The following is a 24,160-nucleotide window of genomic DNA, read 5'->3' as shown; positions in this document are numbered from 1 at the left end:
CATATAAACATACTTTTCCTTTGTTCTGTATACATACTAGAGTTCTCCAAGCTCCAGATTTTTTTGCGTCATATTAGTGAGACCATTACAGAGTTTGTATGCGTCCTTGCCTGTTACTTCTCAACTCGCAATAGTTAGTACCAATGTATTCCTGATAAAATTCCAGTGCTATTTCATATGCCACATGTCTTACTTTCTCTTTTAAACTGTGAATCCGAATTCAAGATGACCACTGTCAATATGGCGGCCATGACGTTCATTATATATAGCAGATCTTATCATGCATCTACTACTAAATATTTGATTTTACTTACTGAGACCATTCACGCGTAGAACTAGTGATTTCTTAGCTTCCTCTGTTGCTAGGCCCTACTGCCGACCATATTTCTTCTGGCTCTCCTGCTTCTCCATGTTGCAATCAGCCGCTATAAATTTGCATATGCACATAGTTTCACACCTTCTTTCATATTTGATACATGTCGTCCGGCAACTCGAGTACCCCATTTGGACCCTTCCCTGGTAAGAGCAGTGCCTATGTAGTATACGCATAACGTATGCTCCGTACTGATTTCTGTAGTGAGCAAGATTATTCCGTATATTTGTACAATATACTGCTGTCCGGAGAACAGATTTTTCTCAGTGTACATAGCTCCTCGTCTAAGGAATAAATGTCATCATATTGGTAATATTTTATTTCTCTGAAACTACTGGCCGGATCTGAACGAAATTTGTTGGACAAATAGAAATATATGAAATAAAAATTGCTAAATTTGGTGCCAGGCTTTGCCAGGGATAGGTTTAACTCGGCTTGTCTAGTCTTGTTTGTGGTAGTTTATTTCTGGATAACTACTGGCCGAATCTGAAAGATTTATTGGGATTTAATGGGGAAGTTAGCACTGAAATCTGAAGAAATTCGGTGACCATGTAGTATAAATATACCAATATTTGGTGGCCAAGCATGGCGAAAGACAGACCCTACTCAACAAGAGAAATTGTGTTCCATAGCTTTGAGAAGCGGAACCTTAAAAACCTCAACTTTCAGGTAAGTTTGAATACAGTTTCGTTAGATTATGTATCCTGAAATTAGTAATAAACAACTGTAATTACAACTGTTCGAAGCGTGGGCATCTTGACTGTTGGTGTAAACAGTACTTCAAAGATCTCAAATCCGGAGTCTTTTTCTCGTGACTCCATGGATGGAAAAGTTTGAAACTAATTCCATTGGATTTCAGCATTCTTATTTAAATTACTATATAAAGCACACTTAGAAAAATATCCACGCATTGGACACCTTTTACTACTGGCATTATCGTTAGTTATTTGTAAAACATTGTTAACAATAGAAATAAAGAACTACAAATTATGCATAATTAATATATTTCTGTTAGACCAATCTATGTGTTTGTAACCCCTAATGGTGGAAAGATTCACTACACATTCTAGAACTTCTCATTAAGCAGTACACAACAGTACAGAAATTCCAAATGTGTAAGGTTCATAGTTACGGTCACATGGGTTCCTTTGCACCGGTTTTTAAAACCAACCTTACCAGACACTTAAGATGCAATAAAAGCAGAAGACAATATAGGTACTTCTCCGTACTTAAAGTAAGTTGTCGAAAACAAATCAATCCTCTCTTACTGTATAATAATGAAAACCAAGTAGTACATGACATTTTTCTCGAAAATTCGGTGCAAAGTATAACCTCTTTAAAGTGCTTTAAAGTGCAAGTTTTCAGCTCTTGGTGGAGACCATTTTCAACTTTTACCCTGAAGATTAGTACAAGTGTATTACTTTTTATTATCGATCCCTAGTAGCAAGAAAGCTTTCGGCCAGTTGGCGCCTGCTTGGCTTTTGGCTTTCTACCCTTGCACTTGAAACGCATGCTTTCATACAATCTGCCTTTTTTTGTACTTGAAAGCGATGCTTTAGACCCTCTGCAGAGCGTCATAGCAACATTGCCCCTTCATTTGCTATTGACTTGACTTGTAAAACGCTTGCATCAAGCTTGAATGGAACACTGAATGAAACGTTGCTCCCATGTAACTTCGTTATTGGAATCCAGCTTGCGGCATGATTGCACGTTATCCAATCAAGCTGGATGCAAGCATGGCCGACTTGCAATTCAAACTTACAGCAAGCGGTTTGCAAGTTGTTTCTGCTACTAGGGATTTTACATAGGTTACTATTAGAGGTAGGCGGAGCTACTTTCTCGTGGTCTGTCTTTATAATAACACAACAACAACAATTACAACAACAACAACAACTACTACTACTACTACTATTATTATTATTATTATTATTATTATTACTATTATTACTACTACTACTACTACTACTACTACTACTACTAACAGTGGCGGCGGTTGGACGTTAAAAGTGGGGGGGCAAGACATGATCTCAATATTTGTATATCAATGTTAGTTTTTCCTGGTTTCTTCTAACATTTTGTTTGACGAAATGTTGTATAACTATTAGGATACTCTCTTTTCCAGTTAAAATACCGTATATCGTGTTTCATATTTTTTAAAGTAAATTGGCAAGAGCAACGCAAGTAGATACTAGCCCTTTTTACTCTTAACGTAGGTGTAAGAAGAGATTTGATTCCTTGCTCAAGAACATTTTAAAATTCTGTCTGGAAAATTGTGTGATCAGATTAGGGGCCTATTTAATAACAAATTTGCAAAACAAATAAACAGAAAAAAATAATATTAATCGAATAGTAATGAAAAATGAGGCTTCTTTTGCAAAAGTTACATTGAAACCGGGGATTAATAAACAACTTATATTTTTAATTCCACACATGCTATTAAACGTACGTTATTACTCTTAGAAATAGTAAATACTAGAAGCGTATGCTGCGACATTTAAAGAAGTACTTTTGCAGTTTCCCGAAGCATGTTCGTTGCATGTACAGTTTTCACTTTCTTGAATACGTACATCAAAACTCAACAATACTTAGAATCACTCCAGTTATACAAAATAATCCTAAAACATAGAATTATGTTGAATTCACTAAATTTAATTGTATATACAAAATATGTATATGTACACCCCTAAACTCGTATATTACACTGCAAACATTGCCGCGCCTTTGACGTGGGAAACCCGGGTTCTATTCCTGGCGGAGCTCATGTGGTTCGTATTCCACGTTAATCAGTAGGTCCTCGTCTCATATAGCCTCACTGCTGAACAGATGTTAAACAAAAAAAATCAAATCAAAATATTCCTTAGTATTAGAAAGATGAAAAGACATTTTAGGAACTTTCGATTTTTGTGCAATTAAAGAATAACTTGTGATTCACAATTTGTGAAGGACTTCTTTTTTGTACGAAATGTTATGTCAATTTGTACCAAAGCGGCTGACTAATATTGAGCCCTTGTAAGAAGAATGAAAATACACTCGAATTAAGGCGCTCCAATAGGTTAAATTTTGGGCCATTTTTCGTGGCAATTAAAACGCAATTCCTGTAGCTTTCTTAACTGAACCGGAAGACAACCAATACGTACTCACGGAACGGCAAATATTTTATGACACAATTGTTTTTCTATGAACCATTAATACACACAAAAACTTAATATTTCCAAATGAAACTATATACATTAATGGGTCATTTCAAAAAAGTGGGGGGGGGGCAACTGCCCCCCTTTGCCCCCCCTAATCGCCGCCCATGACTACTACTACTACTACTACTAATAATAATAATAATAATAATAATAATAATAATAATAATAATAATTCAGTGAAATTTTTTTAAAATCCCAAAAGCACAAAGAACCACTGCTCAAAACACAAAAATACAGTTAGGGGTTAGGAAAAAAACATGAAAATCTATTCTTGATATATATACATTACAATATAATTTAGCAAGACACAGATGACGTGATGTCTGAACTCCAATTTCAGTGGTGGCGCTAGGATCAACTAGGCGGTCAGAACATTTTCAGCTTTCTGTTTGACACGTCGCTGTTGTCACGTTTTCACCCTACCCCTCTTCATTTTGCCTAAACGTAAAATAGTTGAAGGACGAAAAAGTATTTTTACTCAGGATCACATAATATTGTGTTGGTAGTGGATACAAAATTTGCTTATTTTGTTAAACTATTTTCAGAATACCACATGTCTGTTAGTATCTAGCTTCCATGTAGGCATTTGTATGAGTTATTTTCTCGTTTTAGGCCTCAATACCGGCACGTTTTCGTTTAGGTATGCATTTTGCCGTTCCATTATTATAATTGATTTACGTAAATTCTCTTACACTTCGTTAAACGGAAGATAAAAGACTACGAAAGACTTACTATATAATGATGCAATAGACTAGGCTTCCTCAATCTATTTATTTTATATCACGACCCCTTTTTATCATACCTTCTTGCCTGCGAGCCTCACAGTTAATTTCCTATCCATATATACATATATATTCTTTAATTGCTGTTCATCGCTTACGGTTGTATGTTCTATTTGTATTTTTCTTGTATTTAAATTTCCAGATTTTAAAGAGTTTCATTCCTCTTTTATTCCAATTGGTTTTAAAACGATTCTCGTAGCTAATTTCTCAATATGCTTTTCTTTTTTTATTTATTTTTTTTTTTGTATTTGGAAACAAGTGTACAAATAAAAACATGTCTCTCAAAAGAAGAAGTTCAAAATATTTTTTTAAATGTATTTTTGTACTACTAGACCCTAATTACACTTATGATTTACATTTCCCTTCGTACCCTCATATCGGGCCGCGGTAGCTCAGTGGTAAGCAGGTGGCAATAGATGAGTGGTCTCGGGCGTTCGACTTCGGATCACGAGGCGCAATCCACTGGGGTTTCAAGTCCCTCTGAAGAGCATGATCGGATTTTTTACTGTCCTGGACTTTCTGTGTTCGTGACCCTGTCGTGTTTGGATTACGCAGAAATTATATGAACTGTCCACGGCGAACATTATCCCAGTTGGGAGGAACTTTAAAAAGAAAAAAGTGGTGGAGCGTTCACCTATGGTGCATGAGGTCCTTGGTTTGATCGCACTTCGGCCCAAGAGAGCTTTGTGGTACAAACATCGTGTGCATATGTTTCCTTGAGATTCTCCCGTTTCCTCATACTTCATTCCACCATTTAATTCATTTCTCGTCATCACCGCCTCATTTAGTCTGGCCGGCATGATCGTAGGACGTAAACTTAAGATTTCATTTTTCCAACCCTCATATTCTAGCGAGTCTAAGGTTGAGAAACCTCGCAATAGACAAAGTGGACAATTTATTATGAAAAAAAAAATGTCCCACGACTGTGTCCTTTAGGATAAATGAAATGGATGATCGATGAAAGTGAATTATAAAATTACATGTACTTTTGTGCGTTTACTGGAAATCGAACCTGGGACTATGTGCAACAAAGCCAGACGCGGTAGCTACTAGACCAGAGGGAAGTGCTATTTTAATATCGAATAAGAGGGGTCTATACTGAAATATACATGTGATATAATACAAAAGGCCTGGACTAAAGGCGGGATTTTCAACAAATGTCAACATACTTATTATACCGTTAGGAGGCAATGGTGATGAGATAGGGGAAACGAATATTATGTTCTGTACATCAAGTAAATTTTTCGCCATGGTTATTTTTCTTTATTTAGTAATAATAATAATAATAATAATAATAATAATAATAATAATAATAATAATAATAATAATAATAATAATAATAATAATTGTATTTTAATTACGTGTTCATTTGTATCTTACCGACACATATTCACATAACCATTTGCAATTACTTATTTATAGTTACGGAGTTAGTTTCTTTCCCCTCTCTTTCTTTGTTGAGAAGGGCAAAATGAATCTTACAAGTTTGAGGCAAACGTGTCATCTGAGCGCCACGGACTTCAAATAGAAACTGAGAAACACACCACAAACATGTTTTTTTCTTTCATCGGCAGCCGTGTAGGGTATCTTAATGTTAAATGTGGCAACTCAGCTCTGCTGATAGTCGTGTTGGGGGTGGGTAGTGTGTTTGCAACTCCTATTGGTTGACACTTTCTTGTAGGCGGAAAAATAGTGTTGCAAAGTTGAGAAAATTTATCTACGTTGACGAAGTGATGAGGATAGGTACTACAATATTATAAAGCAAGTTTACTAGCATATTTGGAGCATTGCGTGTCTTTTAAGAAAACAACATTTACAAATAATCTTTAAGACTCGAAAAAAGACTAGGTTATTTTCAACAACTATTTTAACTTCATACAAATTTACTACATACAGTATGAAACATTTCAAATAGTAATGAAACTCAACATCTGCCCAACTTTTTTATTTACCCAAAGTATAATAATCATAACATAAATTTTAACAATAATAATACAACTAATTAAAAGAAGAACGTTTTGTAGAGTTCTTTATTGTGAAGAAAGTTTAAAATGCGTCTTTCCCAAAGCAACTCCTTGTTGAGTTCACCATTACTACCCGGAATGTTTCATATGTTTTAAATAGTGTATATTGAGTTTGTATTGAACGCTAACCAACTTTCTGAAATAGCCTGAGACGCGAATTTGTACTGAAAACAGAAACAATCTGTAAGAATATAAGACGAAGTTGAAGGAAGTTGCCAGTGACTGCACTGAAAGATATCATTTATTTGCTTGATGGAACTTGAGGAAAGCATCTGGAGAAAACTCAGACAGGATAAACAGTCTTCGGATTTGTACTTGGGATCATCACATTAAGAAAGAAGATCGCTAACACTAGCCTATATTTTTGATTGTTTTTTATTTGATGTTTAGCGTCTCTTTCAGCAGCGAGACAATATGGGACGTGGATCTACAGGTTAATGAGGAATCCGAACTACATGTGCTCCCACCGATAACTGCTTAAGCACGAGGTAGCTGCTACCCTACATTTCGTTTGTTTGATAAGCATTTCCCTTTTAAAATCTCGGGTTTTCCTTACATTCCTGCGAGTAACTTGTTTCCAAGCAGGTTTTCTAAGGGGAATTTGAAGGAACGAACAAAACATCGTATAATTATTACAGTTCTATTTTGAAATAAGGATCCATATGCTCATATTATATATATATATATATATATATATATATATATATATATATATATATATTTCTTATTATTATTTAATGAAAAATCGTATTTTCGTTGTGAGTGCAGATTGTGGGTAATCCTTTATTATGTAGGACATTCTTTCATTTTATCTTACAAAAACAATAAAACGCAGAGTGGAAGATAGGTAGCTACACAGAAACACGGAATTCAAATCAACTTAAGGGTCTTCACTACAGCGAAATTAAACTACCGCTAATTTTAGAGTTTTTCCGTAATTTCTTCAAAACAAATACAAATATTCGAAAAGCAGAAACGTAGTGAACTTGACAATACGATTTTGCATTTGATACCTTCATCACAATTCGCCTATCTGCTTTTGGTATGCCGCTATTTACAGAACCCACAAAAAATACTAAAACTTGCTACAGTGGCAAATCGTAAGAAGATAGATGAGTTGTGATAACGGTATCACATGTAAAATCGTATAGTCTAGTTCACTACGTTTTTCCTTTTCGAATATTTTTATTTGTTTTGAAGATATTACACAAAAACTCTAAAATTAGCGATAGTTTAATTTCGCTGTAGTGAAGACCCTTAAATCTTAAATTACTATAAACAGCGTCTTTATTTTGACATAACAAAATCCTATTGTTCGCAAAATCATTCAATTGTTGTGTTATATCATGCACTTACTTAAATAACTATTCCAGATAAGCAATATACTCCATTGTGCCTAAATGATTGTCTTTTCACATTGTTTTAATAGGCAACGGGTTGACTCCCTGTGGGAGCTTATGTTTTCAATCCTAAGTTAAGCTGCCTGATAATACTCGCTTGCCTTCCCTTGCTATAACGCTCGCTCAGTTCCTTTTGTGGCTAGAAAACAAATCTTGTTGAAGCATACTAAGTGAAAATAAAAAGTTCCCTATAGATTAAGAGGGTTAAAAAAGTTTAGGAATCAGTTTTATTCATAATTCACTGTAGAACACCATCGTGTCTATGTGGATAGTGTACGCGCCTGTGGTGCGGGAGACCCTGGTTCGAATAGCGGCAGGAGCTCATGTGGTTCGGATCCCAAGTTAAGCTGTAGGTCCGCGTCCCACATACTCTTGCTGCTGAAACGGACGTTAAACTCAAAAAAAAAAATCGTAACATAACAAATTGTATTTATATTCATTATATATATATATATCTCCTCATTGTTCTGCCGACAAAGAAAAGGACATATTTCTCGAGTACGACTCGACAATGAAAGCGAAAGGAATAACATGGACACAAGAAAATTAAACATTTTTTTCTTTCTGCATTAATAGCACAATATAATTCTTATAACAACAGTAACTACTAGAGTTCATAAATTTGCAACATTGTTTTAGTTCGCATATTTTCCGTCTATCTTGTCATCTGTGGCGCACTATATACTGTATTTGTATAGCTGCATGATAAATATTGCATGGGAAATAAGACTGTGGTAAAATAGTAATTTGTAATTTTGTCTACAGGCCCTGTTTGAGGGTAGTTGCATAGTAAACTTCTACAGAAGTTCCACGCAGTGAAAGCTAATGTTCTAAACATATAATCATATGTAAGATACGCAATACGTATAACAAGTAAATAACAACCCCTACAATATTAGTATATGACAAATATATTAAGGTAAATTTAAGATGGCAATTTAATATGTGTTATAGAGTGGTCTATTAAAGAAACATTTAATACTATAACGTGACATTTATATTTTGTAAAAAAAAAATGTATAAAAGAAAGCAAGAGAAAGGTCTGTTGCTTTTTGTGGGGGTCTGTATTCAATTGGCCCTCACATCGTGAGTTGAACGCGAATGGAGATAAGACGAAGGTCAGATGTTGGTGTGGGTATATCCAACAAACTGTACTACCTGGTTATGGCAGTTCAGTTACACCGTGAACTTGCATAAGGGCAGAGTGAACATGGGGCCTCCAGAGACCGTCATAATGGCGTGTATGCTGTACGAGTTCAAACTGTGGTCAAACGCCGCTGCAGCAGGGCGGAAGATATGCCAGGCCTATGGTGAGGGTGTTGTGACTACGCAGACAGTGCAGTGATGGTTTAACAAGCTTAAGAACGGTGACGAAACACTCGAAGACGCACCGCATGTACAAAATGAAGATCTTCAGCTAGCAATTGAGTCGAACAGTGACCAGACATATGCGGAATTGGGACTACAATTCAGTGTGAGTGGAGAAACCATTCGGCAGCACCTCCATCAACCTGAGAAGCACAACAAGGTGAGTCGGTGGGTCCCACATGATTTGACGCTGGACTAGAAGACAACACGAGCAGACACCAGTGTTTCTTTGCTGTTTCGTCTGAGGAAGGAACCAATTCTGGACAGGATGTTGACATGTGATAAGAAGTCGGTCTGTACGAAGCTCCAGGCGCCATCATCGTTGGTTACCACCCCATGAACCGGTTCCAAACAGAGGCGGACTGGGCCGCCAGGAAATTTCCTGGTGAGCCCTGCTCTCTGCAGAATCACTTAAGATATTGCTAAATTAGTTATAACTAATTCAAAACTCCATTCTCGTTCATAGTAACCAGTGGGTAAATAACGGGCCCGCAGTGCTAGCGAAGTGGAGGCACTAGGGAAAGGGATCTCTGCTCAACCCGTAGCCTTGTTTGTTGAAAAATCAATAAGACAATAAAAAAAGCTCTCAAAAACATATGTGAGTAATTATCTCGAAAATGTAATCTCGTCCATAATTTATGTATTCACTAATGTGATATGCAATTGATAACATATAAAGAGCATGGAGATAACTTCTCCTACGGTAAGGAAACCATGTTTGACATGGAATGGTTGGACGCAAGTGGTGGCGGTAAATAATGGTCCCCTGAGTACAGTGGTGATGTCAGAAAATGGGCTCGAACCCCGAGAAATCGGACCCCAAATTGGAGCTTGGGTTCCTTCTATTCACCAATGAAGCATGGAGTTTTTGGACGTGAGTGGTTGCATTGGAAAGGGTCGGTTTCCTCTGAGCATAGGGGTGATGTCGTAAATCTGGCCCGGGACACGAAGTCCAAGAAATCGGGCCCCAAATCATGCTCATGCCATATTCTCCGTGCTTTTTGCTCACAAAAGTAAGTTTCCTTATTATCCTGTCTGAATGTTATTCAAACGAACATTACAAGACAATAATGTGATGCTGCGTGTCAGTAAGGGAGAGCGCAATATATTTGATATTGAATAGGAGGGACTTGAACCCAAACATGTGGGGCCGAATTCTTGGGTTTCTGGTCGAATTCTTGGGGCCAAATTCTTGGGTTTCTTAATAAAATATGAAATAGGATATACGGTATTTTAACTGAAAAAATATATTATCCTATTAGTTATACAACCTTTCGTCAAACAAAATGTTAGAATCAACCAGAAAAACTTACACTGACATACAAATATTCAGATCATGTCTTGCCCCCCCCCCACCCACTTTTAATGTCCAATCATCGCCCCTGATTTTAGAGTTGAATCATTTCATTTGAACCTGATGAGAAACACGGTATGGAATAAAATCAGAAACAATATGAAATAAAACAATGAATATTGCTCAATTAAGAGTAGTCATCTTATTAATTTGATTAAACAGAATTCGGGAGGAGGAGAAATGACTGAGTGATAGCGTGGTTAATTGTAAAGAAGCGTCCCTTCGTCGATTTCTGGCTATGCTAATATGTGGAGAACTTCAAAGTGTCGATTTCTCGAGTTTTACCCGTTTCCTACGACACTCTCATTCCACCAATTTTTCATTTACCGTTCACTTCGATGTATTATGAGCTTTTAGCCTCCATATCATCATCAAGGTTCAGGAATTACAGAATTCAATTTATTTCTCTGAGACATGTAATCCTTCCGGGATAGCCCATTATTCAGGTATGAGGAGGTAGATTTTTCAAAGATGGATAAACCTAATACACACAAAATAAAGGATGAGTTTAGGTAAATTGGAAAGCTCATTAAGTATTCGATTTTTGATAGCTCTTGTGCGCTGTAAAGCTGGAAAGGGGGTTTGTGGTGTGAGTTTAAACTCATAGTTTTAAGATTATACCGATGTACTATTGGGTTGCCGAACTTTCTTTTTAAAAAAGAGTCAGCAAAAACTTACCTTTTATTCACCATGCGCATGGAAATATAATCCATTATGTCCTCTGCAATACGACTTTTCTCTCTGAAATTTAGAAGGAAAACATTATTATTATTATTATTATTATTATTATTATTATTATTATTATTATTATTATTATTATTATTATATTTTCATGTTATACCTATCACGGCTTTTTTCCTTCATATTTTTATGTAAACTTTTCGTTCCTGCATTGAAAGGCAAACAAGTCAACTTCTTATTCCCCTATTTTTCGTCATTACGCATGATGATCAAATGATGGTTGTTGTTCACCAAACGACGATCAAACGATCTGAATCAATGCCAATCGATTTTGCATGCATGGGAGGCTAACAGGTTAAGTTATTTGCTCCCTACAAAATCATGAGTATTACGTCACTACATGTGGCGATCAAGCAACGATCAACAGATCTGGTCCAAATTCGATCAATTTTGCTTCCATGGAGGGCTAACAGGTTACCTCGTGTAAAATTATGTGTATTACGTCAGTACAAATGGCAATCAAACGCAACCAAACAAGAACTAAACGATCTAGTCCAGTATAGATCAGTCTTCCCACAATGGAGTGGTACCAGGTTATCTTGCTAGCTCCCTTCTAATTGTTGTGTATTACGTCACTACGCATGAAAATCAATTTATGGTTGTTGGCGATCAAACGATGATCAAACAATCTGGCTCAAATTTAATCAATTTTGTTTTCATGGAAGGTAATGCATTAAGTTACAAACCTTTACAGAATTGTGCGTATTACGTGTAGTGATCAAAGGATGATTGCTGGCGATCAAAAGCGATTAAACGATCTGAATTAATGTCAATCAATTTTACTTCCATGGGGCCAACAGGCAAAAGTGTTAGTCCTCCTATTATAAAAAAAATATATATATATATATATATATATATATGTGGAAAATATCAGTACTCATAGAGATCAAACGATGATTGTTGCTGATCAAAGGACAATCAAGCGATCTGGCCAATTCTGATGAGTTTTGTATCCATAGAGACCACCGGACTAACTTGTTAACCCCTAAAAAGTTTGCATATTACGTCCCTACGAGTGGCGATCAAACGATGATTGTGCCGATCATACCCCACCAAATGACAATGGAACGAACTGGCCATTTTCCTCCGATTATGAGGGAGGTCTAATAGATTAACTTTTTAGCCCCTACCAAATTGTGCGTATCTATTACGTCATTACGCCGGTCAAATGATGGTAATTGGTTATCAGACGATGATCTAGTAATCTGGCTTAATGCTGATCAGTTTTCCTTCCACAGAGTCAAAGTGGTTAACTTAGTAACCCCTACAAAATATTCATATTACGTCTCTATGACTGGTGATCCTCCAAGGAAGGAAAATTGATCAGCTTTGGGCCAGATCTGAATAATAGTACGTACATGAATAATAATAATAATATATGAATTATGTGAATATTATTATTAATAATAAATTGTCCAATTCTCACAAATTTACATGTATCCCCAGCACAATTTCTGCATACAATTGTAGTGCAGAATTATATTGTTTTACTAGCTTTGTTCTTGAATCCACGCTTCTTACTCAATTGTTATTTTGTGTTTGTATGTTTGACTCTTTGTTATAGCATTAGTAATAATGTAATTATGCTTGTAGTTTTAATTTTGTCAGCAGCTTCCACCCGTTCTCTTACTTTTTGCGCTCCAAGGTTGTGAACCACTCCAGCAAACTGTTGTACCAAGAACAATTGGTTACTTGGTTATTTGAAGTTTAAGATTCCTTTCAGCACCGAAGCCAAATTGGACGCACAGTACTGTTTGAAGAGATATCCAACCCACTGCTCATGGGGCCGCGGTGGCTCAGTGGTAGAGCGTTCACCTCTGGTGCTTGGGGTCCCGGGTTCGATCCCAGCCCCCGCCAAGTGAACTTTGTGGTGGACAAACACCGTGTGCGTGGGTTTTCTCGGGGTTCTCCCGTTTCCTCCCACTTTCTTCATTCCACCATTTCATTCATTACTCATCATCACTGTCTCCTTTAGCCTAACCGGCATAACCGTGGGACGTAAAACTTAAAGATTTCATTTAATTTCAAACCACTGCTCAAGAATTTGTATCGAACCTGGGATCATGCATAGAGAAAACACACGCACTAACCACCTACTCCTGAAGGTGTACTTGCTGAGAGCGAACGAGAAATGGGACCTGAGAAGGAAATTATGCATGTAAAATTTGATTTAATTGTATATACGGTCTTTGTCAGCAGCGAGGCTATATAGGAGCAGACTTACAGTTTAAATTGTGATATGAACCACTGCAGTACTTCGGTGCTGTTCTACTGGGAATCGAATCCGGGATCTCGTGCACTGAAGGCATGTACTGTAATCACTACACTAGGGAGCAGGGCTCACATAAAACTTGTTCCGTAGCATTTGCATTTATCCTTGAAATCCACGTAGAATTATTATTACTAGACAATACAAACGACTAGGCCGTAGTCGTAACTGATGAGCACTTTTAACCATTCAAGCTACGAGTGACATGTTAAATAGTAAAAATAAATAAATAAATAAATCGGGTTTTCTGATAGTATTAATTGTATAATAAGGCATGTACAATGAAGCCGTTTAGACTGTGTACATTTCCCCCGCAGTTTTGTTAATTTGTGATCTAAGCGAGAAAATTGAACTAGAAAATTACTACTTAATGTAATTATTGCGCCACTAAAGTTGCTTTGTTTGTTTCTTAGCTACCAACAGACGCAACTCCTTTCTTGTTGCCTCACGCAAGCCTACGCATATAACTATTAAGCCTTCAGATTTCGCAAATGTTGCGTTAGTATTGGGAAAGTCCAGAAACACATTTCGATTCACGTCTCTTGAAACCGGTCCAACAGTAAAGCAAGCTTGCTTCCAGGGACTGCCACGGACATTGCGTAACTCATTGCAGTTCGCGGCGAAGGTCAGTGCCAGGCTACTGCGTCACTGCCACAGTTCAATGTGCGCTGTTTTCCCCATAGAGGACATTCATCCTTTTCGTGGGAGATGAGGCCACATCACAAAGTTGAAGAAGAGTCCGTTGTATTAATGAACTGCCGCCATTTTCTTCAATGACCTTGAGCAACACAGAAAACATAAACAATGGCTGTATGTTTAATTCTATTCATGATTAAAACATATAAATGTGTTTACAATTATTCAATCGTGGAATCTTATATCAGATTTATATATATACCACGTTCGCTTAGAGTCTAAGCGTTGCCAACTTTTATTACCCTAATAAGATCATTTCAATCAACAGCAGTATGACATGCGCTGGCAACTTATGCGCATGCATGAATATTTTTAAAACCAGCTCAAATAGACTGCTAAATCACTCTCATGCACTCAAAATAAAAGGGTCTTTACCTTATATATGCATTTCTCTACCCACAACACATTCAACATGTTATAATAATATTGAAAACTGCATGAATTACATAATTAAGTTACGATGTATTTATTTATTTACATTTGAACAATTGTGAGTCAACATGTTCCAAAATCAGTAATAGAGCTTTAATTTCGATATTTACTGAATTAATTGAATGACTGGAAATTTTTATGTCCTTTTACACCAAAAATGTCATATTCTCTAATTGCTAAAATCAATATCTAAGTAGTACTTGTTTTCAAACATAATAGAAAAAATATACATACGAAAACAGGTAGACAATAAATAGGTTTAATAAATATTAAGTTCACTATAATAACTTCAATGTACGCTTTAGAGCAGCAATTTCTACTGGCTTTCTGGCTTATACCTTACTTTCTTATATATATATAGTGGACATTTGATCAATTGATAAAAAGTAAGTTCGTGTCAAGTAAGAAGAATGGAGTAAAACAACTCATAATATTTTATTTCAGTGAGGTGCACATTACTGTTTCTAAAGTCTGGGACGTATGCAGGATTTTCTTTCACTTGGGGAGCGGATCCACAATGTTCAACTACTACTACTACTATTTATTATTATTATTATTATTATTATTATTATTATTATTGTTATTGTTATTATAATACTCAAACTATGCTGTGTCGGAAATCTTACAGAACGGCTATATCTCTCTGTCTATCTGTCTATCGACAAGTATCACAGCAAGAAGGGTAATAAATATCGAGAATTGGTTTTCTTGCAATCGACTCAGGCCCCAATAATAGATTTTGTCTCCCACTTTACCTTCTATTCAAACCAGAAGTGGAGGACGCAATTAACTATTTCCGGTTTCAACGTCTATTATCTCAGCACTAAGCATTAGTAGATAACAAACTTGTTCCCCTATCGATTCAGCGCCTCAAGAGTATATACCATATCCACCCGTAACTCTCTACCCATCCTGAGGTGAACGAATTTTACTAGTAGTACTTCCAATTACAACAGTTATTTCCATAGAGCGAAAACGGTAAGATATTTAAAAAAAGTGTTTATTTTTTGACAGATTCAGCGCCCCAAAAATGAGTTTTGTCTCGATTTTTATCTATCTGTTGAAACCGGAAGTGGTGAAAATTAGGATTTTTCGATTACAACATTGATCGCATACTGAATTAAACAAAAGAAGGTAGCAAGCAGTTTCCTGTTTAGAGATTCATTACCGCAAGAATATGTTTCAAGTCTGATTTTACTCCTTTATTGCAACCAGAAGTGACACAAATCAGCACTTCTGGTTTCAATCTTCATAGAGCCAAAACAGTAAGAGATAGCGAGTAATGGCTTTTTGATATGGATTCAGTGTTCGACGAACAGATTCTATATTTGATCTTATTCCTCCATTGGAACATGTAGCTATGGATGTACTGCTCCAAGTTTGAGTATTGAATTCGCCTAGTTTGGAAGTATACCGTAGTTTCAGACTTTAAAACAAAACTCACTCTATTATTATTATTATTATTATTATTATTATTATTATTATTATTATTATTATTATTATTATTATATTATTATTTCGACACCGTAGATCACTCATTGTTATTAACTAAACTTACCTCCCAAATTGATAAATTGATTCACCAGATTTCGTACTGTGAAGGTTATTAATATTTTATTTAAGGAAGGATTTGCAGAAAATAGGTATTTGACAAGAATCCGCATTAGGTTCACTGTTGTTTGTAATTTACCTTAACGATCTAGTTAATAGTTTAGACGAAATTGGAATTGTCTTGTATCCTAATGATATAAAGGTATTTAAAGAAATAAAAAAGTGATGATAGAAAAAATCTTACAGAGGAAGCTGGCCAAAATACATTAATGGTCTATCAATAACAGTATGACTATAAGATAATTGAGAAATTGAACATATAAATGACCTTGGTATAATATTTGATAATAAACGAACTTTTGGCATGATGTGGAGATACATAGTAGAACATATGTTAATGGTGATAGGTTGATTTTAAGAAAATGATCCAATTTCAAGAATGTGAAAAAGTTATCTAATTATCTATTCATATTTTATATTCGACCTAAGCTGGAATTACGTAGTCTGAACTATGATTGAAACAAAACTATATCATCTTTACTATGATTAGAACAGACTCTCTGGCCGTCTTCAACCAAAGACTTACAACAAGAAGGCAGTACAACAACGTAATGTTTATTGAAAAATTAATTGAAAATAAAATAGTCAGCTTATTTTGAGCAAAATATTATTCCGAATTCCAGCTCACAAAACAAGAACAAATGATCTATTAATGTAAAGGAAAACAAACAATCACTCCTGAAAGCATATACAATATTATAATATACAATTCAATGTTACCTGAAAGGCTAAACTGTACATTGCTTTCACCAAAATAACCCATATAAGTAACCTTTGCAAATTGTAAATAGTAACGGAGAATATCTCAATATGTATCTCATATAATATTTGTATGCATTTTAGATCTTTCATCTATGTTGTCTAAGCAAAATTTATTTATTCCAGTACAATTACTTTCTCACTTGTATCTTTATTCAATGTTTTGTATATACGTAATTTCAGTCAAGTAACTCCCCGCGTATAATGTCTTCTAGCTATTATTTACGATCATTCCAACCCCAATCGTTTTACTAGGCTTTAATCTATTTTACGTAAGTTAAGTTATTATGACGTAAAATTAAATTGAACTTGTACGAACAATACGTTTATATATTGCAAGAGCTGTAACTTTGAACTATTTGCCGTAAACTCAATCGTATCTGACTGTGAACAAAGCTAGGGGTGAAGTAGGAATTCATACTGTATTTAAAAGTTTCAGATAGCGTAAGAAACAGTCATACAGCTTGAGTGAGTAGTTTCTCAATACGATCTTTGTGTTCAAACTCTGCAGGAGATTTTCACCTGTTGTATTTTGTTTTGTTGTTCGCGTGCTCCTAACTTAATTCGGAGACTGAGAACATTCAACTAAATATGATTTTTCCGACTGTTTTACTTCCAAATACTATTAGAGATAATACTATACGAATTCTGAATGTAAAATGCCATAGTTGAAAATAAAATATTAAGTATGTCAAGTTTAGTATCCGTTAATTCATAACATACATACATTCGATAAGTTTTTCTTAACAAATAGAACATTTCATGTATTTCTTGTTACATATTTTGAAATGGCAAAATTCTAACTTTTGTGTAAATGAGTGAGAGAAATATAATAGGTATAATGCACTGTTTTGTCCGCTCATTTTGCGGGCAAAACTCCCTTCCCCGAAGTTCTAGAATTCTCTCCAAAAATTTCAAAGATATAAGTGTGGTATATAGGTGATGATAATGGTATTCCCTTCTAGAGCTTTAGATTCCCCCGAAATAGAGGCGACTGGATAAAGCACTGGGTATGGTGTAAATATTACCATGTATGATACTAATTTCTTATGAGAGTGTTTACCTCTAAATCTCGAATACTGTATCATATTGTACTTTAAAATGTGTCTCCTCTTATATGTAATTGGTGCTAAAAGGGACTTAAAATTTATATTAGTTAATCGATCGATCACCCCAGCAGAGTGACAAATATGATTCAGTAAGAAAATATAGTAGTAATATCGAATATACGTAAGTTAGGATTCGGAAACGTTTTTACTAATTAATGTTATATGCACATGATATATAAAATTAAAGTCTTTCCATAATACTAGACGATTGCAAACTTGCACATAAATTATCATTTAGTCTACGCCAGGCTTTTAAAATCTATTGTATATCACTGGCCCCTTTTATCAATCCTCTTGACACCAACCTCTACATGTAATTTCCGCTTTGGAATAGGCTTTATGGTTTCAGCTGCTTATCGTAGATAGCTGTATCTGAGTGTATGAGCCTTAACACATACATACAACTGTTGAAAGAATAACTAAAAATTCAAGTCGAAATCACTCCCTTTCCAACTGTCGATTACATTTTGTATTTCAATATACAGATTTTAACCAACTTCATTTTTTCTACCAATTATTTTTTAAATGATTATTTATTTAATATTTGGTTTAGTGCTTTTTGCTGTATTTCACAATAAGTCTAGAAAACAAAAATATGTCTATCAAAATAAGAAATTCAAGATAATCTTTAAAAATATATGTATTATTCCATTACAATATCCTAATTACATTTATCTTTTTCACCTCTCCATACATTTCACTCGCGATCCCTAATGGTCCTGAGCTCAAGGTTGAGAAGTCTACCTCTACATAAATGCCTGCTCGATTCGAAGATTTGAACTTGTTCACAATTTAATTGAAAACAAAATAAAATAGTCATGCCTATATAGATACGTTCTGATATGCTAATGGGAACACATTTTCTGGAGTAGTCCATAAAATGAATTAATAAATTCAAATGGTACTTCTGCTTTCATTTTATTATTATTATTTCAAAAATTCGAACTAAATGAGAGCCTATTTCTTTTATTCTCTTAATTAGTCTTTATCCCAAGTCCTACTTAATAGACTCAAATAGGAACACGAACATAGAAACTTCAAGAACAGATAAAATATACTGTATATTGCACGTAAGATTAAAATGAATTCAGGGTTTTGTATTTAACTTGGAAACTTGAATCCCCTGTTGAAATTATGTGTATGTAGCTGACGACAATCACTAAGGCACTTAGAAACTACTGGGAAGTAAAACTCATGAGAAGTAAAATTTAATGAATAGTATTACCATTTAAATGAATATATATATATATAATGTCAGAAACGAAATTATATCCCATTTTCTCGATCTCGAACGTCACTTGAAGGAGCGGCAATAAACATTATGATATTTATCCACTCGAATTGAGATAATACTCGAAGCTAGAAATTAAACAATATATATAAAATAAATCGTTAAATAAGATAGGAATACTTTTTTATCCGAGATGTCAGATAAAGTTATTAACGAAGTAGAATCAAAATAATATTGGGAGTGATAGAATAATAATAAATAAATACGTTCTCTAAGGCGTTCAAGTTAAATCATTCAGAGGCCCCGAGTCCAGGGGTGTGTAGGCGCCCGAGCACCTTCAGAACTTGTTTAGTGGTACTAAGCACCCACACGAAGGAAAAAATGAGAAAAGGGAAAAGAAAAAGGAAGAAAGACAGAAAAGGAGGGAATTCTAACACTTCGGCGTATTTCTTATATTACATACTTTTGATAGAACGGACAGGAACTGATATACGTATATTTAAATAAGCCATTTCATTTCAATTAGTTACATTTTATACATTATCACTATAGAAAAAGTGTGGTTAAATTGTGTTCTATTTAACTAACTTCATACTTCTTTCCTTTCAAAATTGTATGGTAAAAGGTTATTGTCATACTTATCCAGAAAATAAAGCCTATCAATTTTCCTTAAAACGTAAATAGACTCGTTATTTCAAAACGACCTGATATGGTGAAAACTAAAGGCGTGCAGAATTTTTGAAGTTTGCCTTGAGAAAAAAAAATAAAAAATAAAATAAAATAAAGCCCCTCCATCTCTACTTGGCCCCGCCAACTTGACCACCCGGATCCAAAACGCATCTGGAGTATTTTTCCTCCATCTTTGACTTGACTAATAAAAAAAGACTTAAATACCTGTTATAGAATCTAAATAAGCGGTCAAAGACGATACTACGACATGGTAACAAAAGTTTCCAAAAATCCTAAAGGGATTAAAAAAAATTGGTGTCCATATTGTGGCACAAGGTTCATGTATATACAGAAGATATATTCCGGAAAATACTACACTTCTATGCTACGTATTTTCTTCGAAGTTTGATTGAAATTAGGTTAGTAACTTTGAAAATTACATTATATATACCGTATCAAATGCAAACTTGAAACATAAAAATAGAGAATTTACTTAGAAAAATCCTGCTCGTACCCTAATTAAGTTAATTTCATGATTAATACATTATCTTTACAATGAATCAGATTTTTGAATATTACACATATGTCAAGGATTCAGAAATTCAGGAAAATTGTTTCTTTCTTTCTTTCTTTATTTATTTATTTATTTATTTATTGTTTTAAACAAAGATTTTATAAACATGTTAGCACCCTTATGGAGGTCCCAGATTCACGTACCTGACAGAAGGTACATAAAAAAAGTACTTAAGTCTATGTATTTGATAATTTCCATTGAAATGCGGCAGTAAAAAAATGAACCATATGTATAAATTTTCACTTTCAGAAACTTACAATAACAATTTACTAAGCTCCTGCTTGTAACCTAATTATCTTAGATTTATGCTTTTAAATCATTGTCTTTAGAATAAAGTGATATTTCGATTGATGACACATACGTAGTTAGGAATCCATTAATTTGGGAGAAATGCACTATATGTTATATTTCTGAATGCTAAAAATGTCAACCCACTATAATGTTATATTTCTGAAACAGCACTACATGAATTTATTACATATTTCAAACCTACATATTAAACAGAAACTTATAATACTATACTTATTATTTACTGTTACCAACTAAGTACGCTAGATTATCAGAAGCATAGAAGGACAACAACACTTTGGAGAATTCAAGAACAACACTAAGAAGAATGGGACGGAGGGAGCAAAGCACATCCAAAACACATTAGTCACGAATATATGACGATGCTATGACGTACTTCGAATAGATAGAAAGAAAGTTACAACGGATTGAAAATTCGGCTAATTCAAGAGGTTCTACTTCGAGAAAGTGCTTAGGTAAGTATCACATTGACTTTGCAACACTGCCTAAAAAGAATGTACTTCGAAGAACTTGTGATTACATCTACAATATTATATATATATATATATATATATATATATATATATATATATATATATATATATATATATATATATATATGCTGTCATGGTTTAGGAAAAAGAGACGACGACAATTATTACTATTATTATTACGTAATTTTACAAATAAGCATTTCTAGCATTATACCAATGTGTATCCATGATCTTCAAAAATCCAGAACGGTTCGGAATATCAAATTGCTATGGGCAAATTATTATCTTTACACTATGTCCATTGAAAACCATCTACGTAATTTATGCGATACTTGTTCATCTAAGCACCATTGCGAAACAAGTTAAATTTTCAATCCGTTGTAACTATGTTTCTTTTATTCGAAATATCATGGACATACTATTAGGCATTAAGGTATTCTAGATTCGGATTGCCCTGTGCATTTCACTCGTGTTCTTGGTGTTGTGAAGGCCACCAAAGCTTGAATGTTTATGACACTGCAGCGTCCTTCATGTGTGACACTGAATAGTTAGTGTGGTGTTATAAGCTTTTATTTAGCATGCAGATTTGAAAGATGTCGGATTATTTCCTCAAAAACAGAAAATGTGGAAAATTTCCTCAAGTAATTTATAATGATGCTGGTCATGAACTAGGAATCAATGACATAGGTAAGATTTCTGGCAAACAGCCAGAATGAGTGATGTGATTTTCATATGTGATAAAATAAGTGTAGTATTGACATTAGTTAGATAAAATTTTACTGTAAAATTTTAAGAACGAAGATCATTTATTTCAAAAGAGCGCTGAATATTCCTCAACCGTATTATAAAGATGCTTTCAATTCAGGATTCAATCATAATAGTTGTCCCGTTTTCAGTTTCCCATTTTTCGATTGCAAAGGCGAAACCCTGTATCTAAGCCATTCCAGATAAAAGCTAAATTTCTCTAATACTTACAAATCTTATGAAAAAGATAATAAATAACTACATACAATATTGCATTAAAATAAATTGTCCTTATGTACCCACGATTTCTTCAGTAAATCACATTAATTTCTTAGGTTATGTATAGTATAATTCAAATTAGGTGTATTGAAGGACATTATAGTGAAATCTCTATTGTTAAAAACAATACTATATGGTAACTGGGATCTCGGCAAAACTGAATCACAATATTATTTTGAAAATTATTTATCGTTGTTTTGAGTATAATCAAATTTAAGTTATGTACATGCATCACAAAAAAACTTTTAGTCTTGTTGACAGATTTAAATAAATAAAAACCTGGGATTACTATCTAAGTGTAATGTGAAGAGCATTAATACTTTTGCAAGTTACATTTTTTACTAAACAAACATCATGTATATGGTTTATCTTGGGTGATCGGTTTACCTGTCCATTATTATTATTTTCTCATTCATCACTGTCTCCCATAGTTTCTGAACATAATTGAAGTTAAAATTTTATTATATGCTATTATTAAACGAATTTAATCCGAGAAGCAACCAAGAAATGAATACAGGCAATAAATACATACTGAAAGGATTGCAAAATATGATTTATTGAAAGGAACTCACTTTTCTGATTTTCCCCCCTCATCTTACGTTATATGCTCAGATAGATGTCATTGCATGAAAACTCCAAAAGAATGAAGAATATTCACCTTTGTTTACCGCAATCCTCCTACCAAAAAAGATATGTAGAATTTCTAAAAGTGAATGTCTAAGTTGTTATTATTATTATTATTATTATTATTATTATTATTATTATTATTATTATTATTTATTTATTTATTTATTTATTTATTTACTTGAGTGTACGTCGGTATTTCTAAAACAAGACAAATAAATAAATATAACAAACAACTTAAGAATGCTCTGGTCGTCACTGATGGTAAAGCTCTAGAGCAGCGTTTCCCAACCTTTTTCAACTTGCGGCACACTACAGATGTTACTTGGATTCTCGCGGCACACTTATAGATATTATTATTTGTAAGTATAAAACACAGTGGTATTTTTTCTGTGATTATTGATCTCCTTCTCACAAAGAAGAAAGCTCGATCACTGGTTTTTCCCGGTGGTAAATCATTGTGTTTATTTTTCATTCTAATTAAAAAATAGAAAACAATTGAATGAAATATTGGACTTAGGTTTTTAAAATACGCTTTCTTTTCTAAAAAACTGTACCCAACCTTTTACTAAGAAGGAAGATCACTAAATAACAAACGAACAAACAAATCTCTTTTACTTTTAAAATACAAATGTAGGTAATTTGTCGAAAGGATTGAATGATATTTTTAATTTTCAAATTACGAAATAGTCTGCAACAATAAAGAAGCAATAATGGTCATAACAATGATAACAAATACTATTCTTCAACATTAGAAATGTAAGAACAGTAACCCGGTATGAAACTTAAAATTGTAGATTCATAGTAGAGGCTCATAGTAATGCGAAATACAAATATATTTTTTCCTACGTTTTGTAATTTGATTGCTATAAAATTAATAATTTTGTTTCGATTCCTCGTGGCACACCAGCGGCCCATTCGCGGCACACCAGTGTGCCGCGGCACACCGGTTGGCAAACGCTGCTCTAGAGCAATGTTTTCCAATCTGTGACCCATGAACCCCAGGGTTTTGCAAGGCGTTGAAAGGGAATCGCGGAATATTTTACTTTTATTAAACTTCATCTTAATACATTCTCACCTTGAGAATTTGTAATTTACAATAAGCAGTTATAGGCATAACTTTCGGTTTGATTTTGGTTCGTGTT

At 34.3% G+C, this 24,160-nt stretch overlaps 1 protein-coding gene across 4 annotated transcripts in view; it reads right to left on the bottom strand.

Annotated features, from left to right (window-relative positions):
• vri (nuclear factor interleukin-3-regulated vrille) overlaps positions 1-24,160 on the bottom strand; it is a 1,376,222-nt gene that overhangs the window by 566,545 nt on the left and 785,517 nt on the right. For all 4 annotated transcript variants that reach the window (XR_014131906.1, XM_081762650.1, XM_081762656.1 and 1 more), the window contains one exon: positions 11,174-11,236. The gene's annotated coding sequence lies outside the window, so the exon portion shown is untranslated. The remainder of the gene's footprint in view (positions 1-11,173; positions 11,237-24,160) is intronic.

Source organism: Thermobia domestica, chromosome 6 (assembly GCF_964235325.1).
Source record: "Thermobia domestica chromosome 6, izTheDome1.hap1.1, whole genome shotgun sequence".
Taxonomy (NCBI): Eukaryota; Metazoa; Arthropoda; class Insecta; order Zygentoma; family Lepismatidae; genus Thermobia; species Thermobia domestica.
This window is presented reverse-complemented; position numbering and strand designations above follow the sequence as displayed.